The following is an 11,668-nucleotide window of genomic DNA, read 5'->3' as shown; positions in this document are numbered from 1 at the left end:
CAGAGTCCAAATTAATTGACAAACATTTAAAAGTTTGATTTTGCATGTTGTTAGCAAAGTCAAATTTGCTAGTTACATTTACATGAAAATTTCAAAGAAAAAGAAAAGTTTGATTTTTTGCTTTGAAAAAGTCATAAGGTGGCCTTAACTTATTTATTTGTTTTCATATGGATGACTAAGCTTATGGTTGGTGAAATTTCAAGTATAAATAGGTGATAGATGCAAACAAGGGAAGATTATCCAAGAAAGGATCAAGTGATCCAGAGAGAGAGGATCAAGTATCACAAATGAGAGAAAAACATAGTTGATAGGGTTTATCAACGGAGTGTGTTTATTTGTGAGGATATCACAAAGTAGATAGGGAGTTGATCAGTAACATCAACGGGAACCTTTCTTTGTGAGGTTGAGAGTTTTATTCTTGTATGGAGTGTACAAGAGTGTACGAGAAACTTAGATTTTATACTAAAATCTAAGGGGCTTGGGTTTGGGTTTAACTCATAGTGTATTTTTTTCCTTGCACCGGGTTCTTTTATATTATAAGAATAAAGGAGACTCTTGGGGTGGATGTAGGCAGGGTTTGCAGAACCACGTTAAATTGTCGTGTTATCAGTTACTTTATTTGCTTTCTATTATTTCTCGCAAGTTTGTCTCAAACAAATTATATCCTCGCTTCCGCTGGTGTGGGTGTGCTAGGCAAGTTGTCATAACAAGTGGTATCAGAGCATCCATGTGTTTCGGATAAGGTTTTTTTTTTTGTTTGGAGATGGCGAGAAACGGCGGTATGCAATTTAAGGTGGAGCCATTTGAGATGGCGGATGACGATTGGTATATTATTGAACACATGGATGTGTTTAATGGTCTGGTTAATCAACTTGAATAAGTTGAGGTTTAAAGGAGGAAGAAGATAAGACCCTTATTCTTCTTGCCTCTCTTCCCCGTTCGCAGGATAAGAGACGAAGATCCGATGACCGTTTTGAGCATGGGTTTGCTATGGTTGGTCATGGAAGGGGAAGGTTTGCCGAGAAGAGATCTAGCGATAACAGTAGGTCTAGATTAGAAGATGGCGTGAAGGGTATCCAGTGCTTCAAATGTCATGAGTGGGGTGACTACGGACGGACTGTCCACTCTGGAGGAATGGTGAAGGTAAATCTGGGGGTTCATCGGCTGCGGTAGCAGTTATTGTACCGGTGGGAGATGTTCTCACAATCTCCAAAAGTTCTACTTCTGCTCAAGATGAATGGATTTTAGATTCCGGTTGTACGATGCATGTGTGTTCCAAGAAAGCTTATTTTGATAAGCTAATATTAAAGAAAGCGGGGGTGCTGACTTTAGGTGATGGTTCAACATGTGATGTTGAGGGTGTTGGCATGGTGAAAATAATATTGTTTCACGGAGCTGCTTACGCTCTTGGTGGTGTGGCGTACACACCAAGGATATGCAACAATCTAATTTCCTTATGCGCGTTGGATTCTCAAGGATACGGATATTGGGCCGTAGGTGGAGTTATGAAAATCACACGTAGCGTGAAGGCCCTGATGAAGCGAGAGAAGTATGTGTAGCGACCCGACCAAATCGTCATTGACGGCGCCGTCTACTTAGGTCCCGTTACGTGGTCATAAGTCTTTAAAACAACGTTTGACCAAAAGATATGTCGCCTTCATTTCAAAATAAAGATTGTTCCCAAAGTTTACAAGAATTGTTCAATCAATAGTTAAGTTACAACGTTATAATACGAATGAAATCTAGGCGACACGGTTTAAAGTAAGGTCAAAAGACGCTCCATGAAATGCACATATACTCGACATCCAATGCAAGTATCAAATAATGAGCGGAAGCATGTATCATGTATCGTTCAAGGACCTGAGAAAAACATAGAAATCTGTCAACGAAAACGTTGGTGAAATCATAGGTTTAAGTAAGTAAGTACAAGTGAACCACAAGATTTGCATCAATGAAATAATAGTAATACATTCCAAAAGTTTGTTTCACGAGCACCCAATTATCAATGCTTAACGTTTCCTTCCATTGAACCCCATCACTTAGTGCTAGAACATACACTGTTTCTCGAAAATATATTTCATTCGTAAACGGTAGCGAACCGTTTGAATGAGGGTTTGTCAAACCCATATGGATCCATACAACATAAGTTCTCGCTTACACCCGGCAAGTGTAACTAATGATAATCGAATTGAGGATTTTGTTCTAAACTCGTATGTAGAATGTTTGTTTTCCTGTACTTGTGTTCACTTAGTTCAAAAGAATCGTTTATGTTTTCTCATCCCAAATATAAGTTCAAAAAGAGTAAAAGTGGGACTATGATCTCACCTTGAGTGCACGAGTAGTAAAGTACTTCAACAAGTAAACGTGTGCAAAGAACAATGCTAGTCTTGACCTAAACAATAGGTTGTATCAATATCGGTAAACACGATAGGTCAAAGATGTTCAATTAGTCCTATGGCTCGTTACGACTCGATTATTTAGCATGTGAAATCAAATTGCCAAGTTTCATGCAAGATACAAGTATATAAATAAGTTAGGAAGGTTGCATAATCATTTGGTTAAGTTTGACAAAAAGTCAAACTTTGGTCGGTCAAAGTCAACGAAAGTCAACACGTTCGGGTCGGGTTCCGAACTATTTTTCTAATCTTAGAAATCATATATGAGCATGTTGGCCAAGTTACATGTTAATCGGAGGTGCGTAGCATGCCAAACATTATTCAAAAATTGACCAATTTGGACAGAATTCTGGCCAGGCCATTGGCGCGCCGCGCGGGGTAGGGGCGCGCCGCGCCACCCTCTGTGCAGGTCTGATTCTGTTTTTCCAAAGTATGCACGAGCCAAAACCTTTTCCAACCCAACTCTTGACCCGCAAACACTTATAATGCCTATTATATATCGTTGGAAAGGTATTTTGACGAGGAATACAACTAAGTACATTTCATCAATCAAACTTCCACTTACAACAACCAAAAACTGTAATTAAACATTCATAATCAAAGTTTAAGTTCCAAAAACGCATTTTATGATTCGGGCAACCAATTTACATGTTCGTTATGCCGTTTCGAAGGTAATCAAACACACATTGCAACAAAACACTTAACAACAATATCTCATAGCATTTGACGCATCAAAAGTTCATGTAAAGCTCATCAAACCCTAATCCAAAATCACAAATTCAACAATCTTGCATATGAAACTAATCCATGTCAACCTACATACCAATTTGAAGCTAGTGATGTTAGGAACACAATTAAAACATGAACTTTCATCATTCAACAACATATGAACACCTAAAACTCAAGATTAAGCAAGCATTCTTTCAATATGAACTAGTTACATCAAAATATCAAAAACGAGCATACAAATCACATAAACAAACTAGACTCGAGCCATAGACACTAATTAACAACCTTATAATTTAAAAATCTCAAGAACACAAGAATTAGTGATTTTAGAAAGTTACCCAAAATTGATGAAATCGGTATGGAAACGAAGAGGAGATCACGAGGAGTTCAAATATGCAATTTGTTTTGATCGAATCCTCCTTGAACGAATTTAGATGATGATTGAAGGTTTGGGGGTTTGAGAGGAAAAGGTGAAGTATTATTTTGGGGGAGGTGATAGAATGAATGGAGAGGAAAGAGTTGACTAGTTGACCTAGTCATCTCTTTCTCCATTTGGCAACTTTAGTCCCTCAACTTAGGAACCGGGTACGGGAATTACCTAAACGAGATAATTCAAACGCGTATTAACGAGATGTGTTATGAACATATAACGGAACTTAAATAGTTAAACGGAAAAGTTGACGGAAAAAGGCGGGATGTTACATTACCTACACCTTAAAAGAAATTTCGTCCCGAAATTTAAGTAGGCGCAGTAGTCGTTGTTTCTTCCTCGAGATCTTGCGTTTCCGAATTCACGAATAGATGAGGGTACTTCCTTTGCATTTGATCTTGTCTTTCCCAAGTAAACTCGGGTCCCCTTTTGGCGTTCCAACGGACTTTAACAATCGGGATTCGGCTTTGTTTCAATGTCTTGACGGAGGTGTCCACAATTTCAACCGGTTCCTCCACAAAATGAAGTTTGTCATCAATGGTAAGCTCTTCGAGAGGAATGACGATATCGGGTTCGGCAAGACACTTTTTCAAGTTAGATACATGGAAAGTAGGATGAACGGAGCTCAATTGAGGCGGAAGATCCAAACGATAAGCAACGGTTCCAATACGCTCCAAGATTTCGAAAGGACCAATATACCGCGGATTTAGCTTCCCGCGTTTCCCAAAACGGATTACACCCTTCCAAGGTGCGACTTTTAACATTACTCGGTCACCGACTTGAAATTCAAGATCGTTGCGTCGTTTATCGGTATAGCTCTTTTGACGACTTCGGGCCGTCCTAAGCCTATCTCGGATTTGAACGATTTTCTCGGTGGTTTCGTGAATGAGTTCGGGTCCGGTGATTTGCACGTCGCCTACCTCGGCCCAACAAAGAGGTGAACGACATTTGCGGCCATATAGCGCTTCAAAAGGTGCGGCTTTAATACTCGCGTGATAACTATTGTTGTAAGAGAACTCGGCGAGAGGTAAGTGCTTGTCCCAAGCTTTTCCGAAATCAACCACGCAAGCTCGTAACATGTCCTCTAAGGTTTGAATTGTACGTTCGCTTTGTCCATCGGTTTGAGGATGATATGCGGTGCTCATGTCTAAACGTGTTCCCAACGCTTCTTGCAATGTACGCCAAAATCTAGAAACGAAACGGCCATCTCGGTCGGAGATAATCGATAAAGGTACACCGTGTCGGGCTACGATCTCCTTAATGTAAAGTTGTGCAAGTTTCTCCATTTTGTCCGTTTCTTTCATGGCAAGGAAGTGTGCGGATTTGGTGAGACGGTCAACAATAACCCAAATGGTATCATAACCGCCCGTCGTTTTTGGTAGTTTGGTGATAAAATCCATCGTTATCCCTTCCCACTTCCATTGCGGGATCTCGGGTTGTCGAAGTAGTCCGGACGGTCTTTGGTGTTCGGCTTTGACTTTGGAACATGTCAAACACTTGGAAACATAAGTAGCTACTTCCCTTTTGATGTTCGGCCACCAATATAGTTGTTTAAGGTCGTGGTACATCTTATTGGCACCGGGGTGAATCGAGTATCGTGACTTATGGGCTTCATCTAAAATAAGGCTTCGTAGATCCCCATAACTAGGCACCCAAATTCTTCCGGCGAAATATCGGAGTCCGGTTTCTTTAACTTCGAATCGAGAGGTGAGGACGTTCAAGTGTTCGAGAGAGATGTTTTCATCCTTAAGAGCCTCATCTTGGGCTACCCGAATTTGGCTATTAAGGTTGGTGTGAATGGTGATGTTTAAAGCTCGGACACGGAGAGGCACCACTCTTTCTTTTCGACTTAAGGCATCGGCTACTACATTTGCCTTCCCGGGATGGTAACGAAGCTCGCAATCGTAATCGTTCAAAGTTTCAATCCACCGTCGTTGTCTCATGTTTAGTTGCTTTTGATCGAAAATGTGTTGGAGATTTTTGTGGTCGGTAAAGATAGTACTCTTGGTTCCATAAAGATAGTGTCTCCACATTTTAAGTGCAAAGACAACGGCTCCGAGTTCGAGATCATGTGTCGTATAGTTTCGTTCATGAATTTTGAGTTGTCGAGAAGCATAAGCAATGACTTTCGTTCGTTGCATCAATACACACCCAAAACCATGTTTTGAGGCATCGCAATATACAACAAAGTCATCATTGCCTTCGGGAAGTGACAAGATAGGAGCGGTGGTTAGCTTCGTTTTCAAGATTTGGAATGCGGATTCATGTTCGGTTGCCCAAATGAATTTCTTTCCCTTGTGAGTCAAGGCGGTTAGAGGACGTGCAACCAAAGAGAAATTTTCGATGAATCTACGATAGTACCCGGCGAGACCCAAAAATTGACGAATGTGAGTAGGAGTAGTAGGAGTCTCCCATTTGCTAATGGCTTCGATTTTCGATGGATCGACTTTAATACCTTGGTCACTTACAACATGACCAAGAAATTGAACTTCCTTTAACCAAAATTCACACTTGGAGAATTTGGCATAGAGTTGTTCTTGTCTTAAAAGTTCAAGCACAAGTCGGAGATGTTGTTCGTGCTCTTTTTCATTTTTAGAATAGATCAATATGTCATCGATGAACACAATAACGAATTTATCGAGATACGGTTTGCACACGCGGTTCATAAGATCCATGAACACCGCCGGTGCGTTAGTGAGACCAAATGGCATGACAAGGAATTCATAACTACCATAACGAGTTCGGAAAGCGGTTTTGGAGACATCTTCCCCCTTAACCCTCAATTGATGATAACCCGAGCGGAGATCGATTTTCGAATATACACAAGACCCTTGTAGTTGATCAAAGAGGTCATCGATGCGAGGAAGAGGATATCGGTTCTTAACCGTCAATTTATTTAGTTCGCGATAATCAATGCACATTCGTAGGGATCCGTCTTTCTTTTTAACAAACAAAATCGGAGCGCCCCAAGGTGAATGGCTAGGTTGGATAAAACCACGATCAAGTAGTTCTTGGATTTGACTTTGCAATTCTTGCATTTCAGATGGAGCGAGTCTATATGGTGCACGCGCTACGGGTGCGGCTCCCGGAATAAGATCGATTTGGAATTCAACCGGTCGATGAGGTGGAAGACCCGGCAATTCGTCGGGAAATACATCGGAAAAGTCACTAACAATTGGCACATCATCGATATGCTTCTCATCGGACTCGACTTTCTTAACGTGGGCAAGGATCGCAAAACAACCCTTACGGAGTAGTTTTCTAACTTTAAGGCACGAAACGAGGTTGAGTCTGGTGCAACTCTTATCGCCATAAACAATCAAAGGTTCACCATTCTCGATAGGAATTCGGATTGCGTTAAGATCACAAAGAATGTGAGATTTCGTTTTGACTAACCAATTCATACCGATTATTACATCAAAGCTTCCTAGTTCCATGGGTATCAAGTCAATTTCAAATTCCTTACCCAAAATGTTTAACGTACACCCCCGGTAATATGTGTCGGCACTTAATAGTTTTCCGTTAGCTACTTCAATGGTATAAGTGGTATCTAATGGAAGAGGTGGAGTGCTAAAAGAATGAGTCAAAGTCTTGGATACAAAGCATTTATCGGCACCCGAATCGAATAAGCAAGAGACATAAGAATTGTTGAGAAGAAACGTACCCGTGACTAGTTCAGTGTCATCCCGGGCTTCCTCGGTGTTGATGTTGAAAGCTCGGCCGCGCGTATTGGTGTTATCTTTCCTTTTCGGGCATGCATTTCTATAATGACCCGTTTGGCCACATTCGTAACAAGTGCCCGTCTTTGGTGCATTGGGCCACTTTCGAGCGACGGGAGTGGCACTTTTACAATCGTTGGCCTTATGACCAACTCCTTGGCACCGGTGGCAAATTATCTTACTACATTCGCCAAAGTGATGTTTGTTGCATTTGTTGCAAAGAGGTAGGTTCCCGGCATAACCTTTCTTGCCGTCGGAGGTGTAAGGCTTCTTAGCAAAGTTGTTGTTGCTTGATTGGGAGGGTTCCCACTTTCTTTTGTTGCCGCCCGATTTATCCTCGGCCTTAGGTGCCGGAACTACGATTTCGTCAACCGTTTCAATTAGTTGGCGAGCCATGTTCATAGCGGCTTGATGAGTAGTGGGTTTGGATGACATCACCCCTTGTTTGATGCTTTTTGGAAGACCGAGCATGTAGAGCTCAATCCTTTGAGATTCGGGGTTAACAAGATTAGGACACATCAAGGATAGTTCGGCGAAGCGTTGATTATAAGCTTTAAGGTCGTTTCCGACCGCTTTCAAAGCTCTTAGTTCTTCCTCAAGCTTTCGGGTTTCTTCGCGCGGAAAATATTCAACAATCATCTTTTCCTTTAGGTCGGCCCAAGAGAGGGCATGAGCTTCATCGGTACCCACCGATTGAACATAGGTGTTCCACCATGTTAGAGCAATTCCGGAGAAAGTGTGAGTGGAGTATTTGACCTTGTCTTGGTCCCGACAACCGCTTATGCTAAAGACGGCTTCCGTTTGCTCAAACCATCGGGTGAGCACGACCGGTCCCCCGGTTCCATCAAAAGTGTGAGGTTTGCACCCCATGAAAGCTTTATAGGAGCATCCCTCGTTTGAGTTTCCGGCTCCATTGTTGTTGTTGTTGTTGTTGTTGTTGTGGTTGTTATTATTATTGTTGTTGGATGAGTGACCGGCCATGGCCGCATCTACGGCGGTAGCTATCATCCGTTCGAGAGCTTGTTCGGGAGTTTCATTGCGGCGTACACGACGAGGAGCCATTGTTCCTTCAAGACACAAGAATATCATTGATTAGTATTCTCAATAATACTAACCGTGATATAGAATAAAGATAAAGAGAAGTTGTTTTTTTTTTTTTTTTTTTTTTTTTTTTTTTTTTTTTTTTTTCCTCGACTCGCCTTAAATTCTTTATGTCATAATGTCGGAACGTTCATACGAGTCACCGTAATATAATCCCGGAAATTATATTACCCTGATTCATATGTGCATTCGACATCATTTCATATAGTCAAGGTGGCGTGTCAATCAAATTAAACAACGTGAGATTAAGATGAACTAAGAGTAGATATGAGTAGAAACGTTCGAGTATAAATGCACAAGTAGTCAAGTAATTCCTACTTCAAGTCTATATGCCGGTTGTAGTCTAGACTCACCAATGTACCCTATGACTCGGGGTTGACACTAATGAACTCTAAATCCCTACAACCAACGCTCTGATACCATCTGTAGCGACCCGACCAAATCGTCATTGACGGCGCCGTCTACTTAGGTCCCGTTACGTGGTCATAAGTCTTTAAAACAACGTTTGACCAAAAGATATGTCGCCTTCATTTCAAAATAAAGATTGTTCCCAAAGTTTACAAGAATTGTTCAATCAATAGTTAAGTTACAACGTTATAATACGAATGAAATCTAGGCGACACGGTTTAAAGTAAGGTCAAAAGACGCTCCATGAAATGCACATATACTCGACATCCAATGCAAGTATCAAATAATGAGCGGAAGCATGTATCATGTATCGTTCAAGGACCTGAGAAAAACATAGAAATCTGTCAACGAAAACGTTGGTGAAATCATAGGTTTAAGTAAGTAAGTACAAGTGAACCACAAGATTTGCATCAATGAAATAATAGTAATACATTCCAAAAGTTTGTTTCACGAGCACCCAATTATCAATGCTTAACGTTTCCTTCCATTGAACCCCATCACTTAGTGCTAGAACATACACTGTTTCTCGAAAATATATTTCATTCGTAAACGGTAGCGAACCGTTTGAATGAGGGTTTGTCAAACCCATATGGATCCATACAACATAAGTTCTCGCTTACACCCGGCAAGTGTAACTAATGATAATCGAATTGAGGATTTTGTTCTAAACTCGTATGTAGAATGTTTGTTTTCCTGTACTTGTGTTCACTTAGTTCAAAAGAATCGTTTATGTTTTCTCATCCCAAATATAAGTTCAAAAAGAGTAAAAGTGGGACTATGATCTCACCTTGAGTGCACGAGTAGTAAAGTACTTCAACAAGTAAACGTGTGCAAAGAACAATGCTAGTCTTGACCTAAACAATAGGTTGTATCAATATCGGTAAACACGATAGGTCAAAGATGTTCAATTAGTCCTATGGCTCGTTACGACTCGATTATTTAGCATGTGAAATCAAATTGCCAAGTTTCATGCAAGATACAAGTATATAAATAAGTTAGGAAGGTTGCATAATCATTTGGTTAAGTTTGACAAAAAGTCAAACTTTGGTCGGTCAAAGTCAACGAAAGTCAACACGTTCGGGTCGGGTTCCGAACTATTTTTCTAATCTTAGAAATCATATATGAGCATGTTGGCCAAGTTACATGTTAATCGGAGGTGCGTAGCATGCCAAACATTATTCAAAAATTGACCAATTTGGACAGAATTCTGGCCAGGCCATTGGCGCGCCGCGCGGGGTAGGGGCGCGCCGCGCCACCCTCTGTGCAGGTCTGATTCTGTTTTTCCAAAGTATGCACGAGCCAAAACCTTTTCCAACCCAACTCTTGACCCGCAAACACTTATAATGCCTATTATATATCGTTGGAAAGGTATTTTGACGAGGAATACAACTAAGTACATTTCATCAATCAAACTTCCACTTACAACAACCAAAAACTGTAATTAAACATTCATAATCAAAGTTTAAGTTCCAAAAACGCATTTTATGATTCGGGCAACCAATTTACATGTTCGTTATGCCGTTTCGAAGGTAATCAAACACACATTGCAACAAAACACTTAACAACAATATCTCATAGCATTTGACGCATCAAAAGTTCATGTAAAGCTCATCAAACCCTAATCCAAAATCACAAATTCAACAATCTTGCATATGAAACTAATCCATGTCAACCTACATACCAATTTGAAGCTAGTGATGTTAGGAACACAATTAAAACATGAACTTTCATCATTCAACAACATATGAACACCTAAAACTCAAGATTAAGCAAGCATTCTTTCAATATGAACTAGTTACATCAAAATATCAAAAACGAGCATACAAATCACATAAACAAACTAGACTCGAGCCATAGACACTAATTAACAACCTTATAATTTAAAAATCTCAAGAACACAAGAATTAGTGATTTTAGAAAGTTACCCAAAATTGATGAAATCGGTATGGAAACGAAGAGGAGATCACGAGGAGTTCAAATATGCAATTTGTTTTGATCGAATCCTCCTTGAACGAATTTAGATGATGATTGAAGGTTTGGGGGTTTGAGAGGAAAAGGTGAAGTATTATTTTGGGGGAGGTGATAGAATGAATGGAGAGGAAAGAGTTGACTAGTTGACCTAGTCATCTCTTTCTCCATTTGGCAACTTTAGTCCCTCAACTTAGGAACCGGGTACGGGAATTACCTAAACGAGATAATTCAAACGCGTATTAACGAGATGTGTTATGAACATATAACGGAACTTAAATAGTTAAACGGAAAAGTTGACGGAAAAAGGCGGGATGTTACAGTATGAGGGTTTATATCGTCTGGTGGCGAGTACAAAATGTACTCGTGTCTCGAAGGTTTAGAAAGTGTGCACGCGGGAAACAGGTCGGGAACATGTTGGGACATGTGTGACCAAGGTAGACGATGGTGAGAAGGAAAATCCTACTGTGGTGGGAGAGGTGATTCGAGACTCCTCTCCGCAACTAGGTAAGTTGACAGGATTAGCTGTACATGATTATTGGCCGTTTTATTTGAATCGGGGTTCAGGAACGAGGTGATTCATGGTATGTGTAGCGGGGATAACTGAGGCCAAAAGTGGAAATACTAGGTGTTAGTATTTTCGGTGACGAAGAAGTTAAATGTTCGTCAAGGTGGAGATTGTTGGACAGAGTCCAAATTAATTGACAAACATTTAAAAGTTTGATTTTGCATGTTGTTAGCAAAGTCAAATTTGCTAGTTACATTTACATGAAAATTTCAAAGAAAAAGAAAAGTTTGATTTTTTGCTTTGAAAAAGTCATACGGTGGCCTTAACTTATTTATTTGTTTTCATATGGATGACTAAGCTTATGGTTGGTGAAATTTCAAGTATAAATAGGTGATAGATGCAAAGAAGG

Source organism: Rutidosis leptorrhynchoides, chromosome 4, assembly GCF_046630445.1.
Source record: "Rutidosis leptorrhynchoides isolate AG116_Rl617_1_P2 chromosome 4, CSIRO_AGI_Rlap_v1, whole genome shotgun sequence".
NCBI classification, from domain to species: Eukaryota; Viridiplantae; Streptophyta; class Magnoliopsida; order Asterales; family Asteraceae; genus Rutidosis; species Rutidosis leptorrhynchoides.
Note: the sequence above shows the minus strand (reverse complement) of the source record.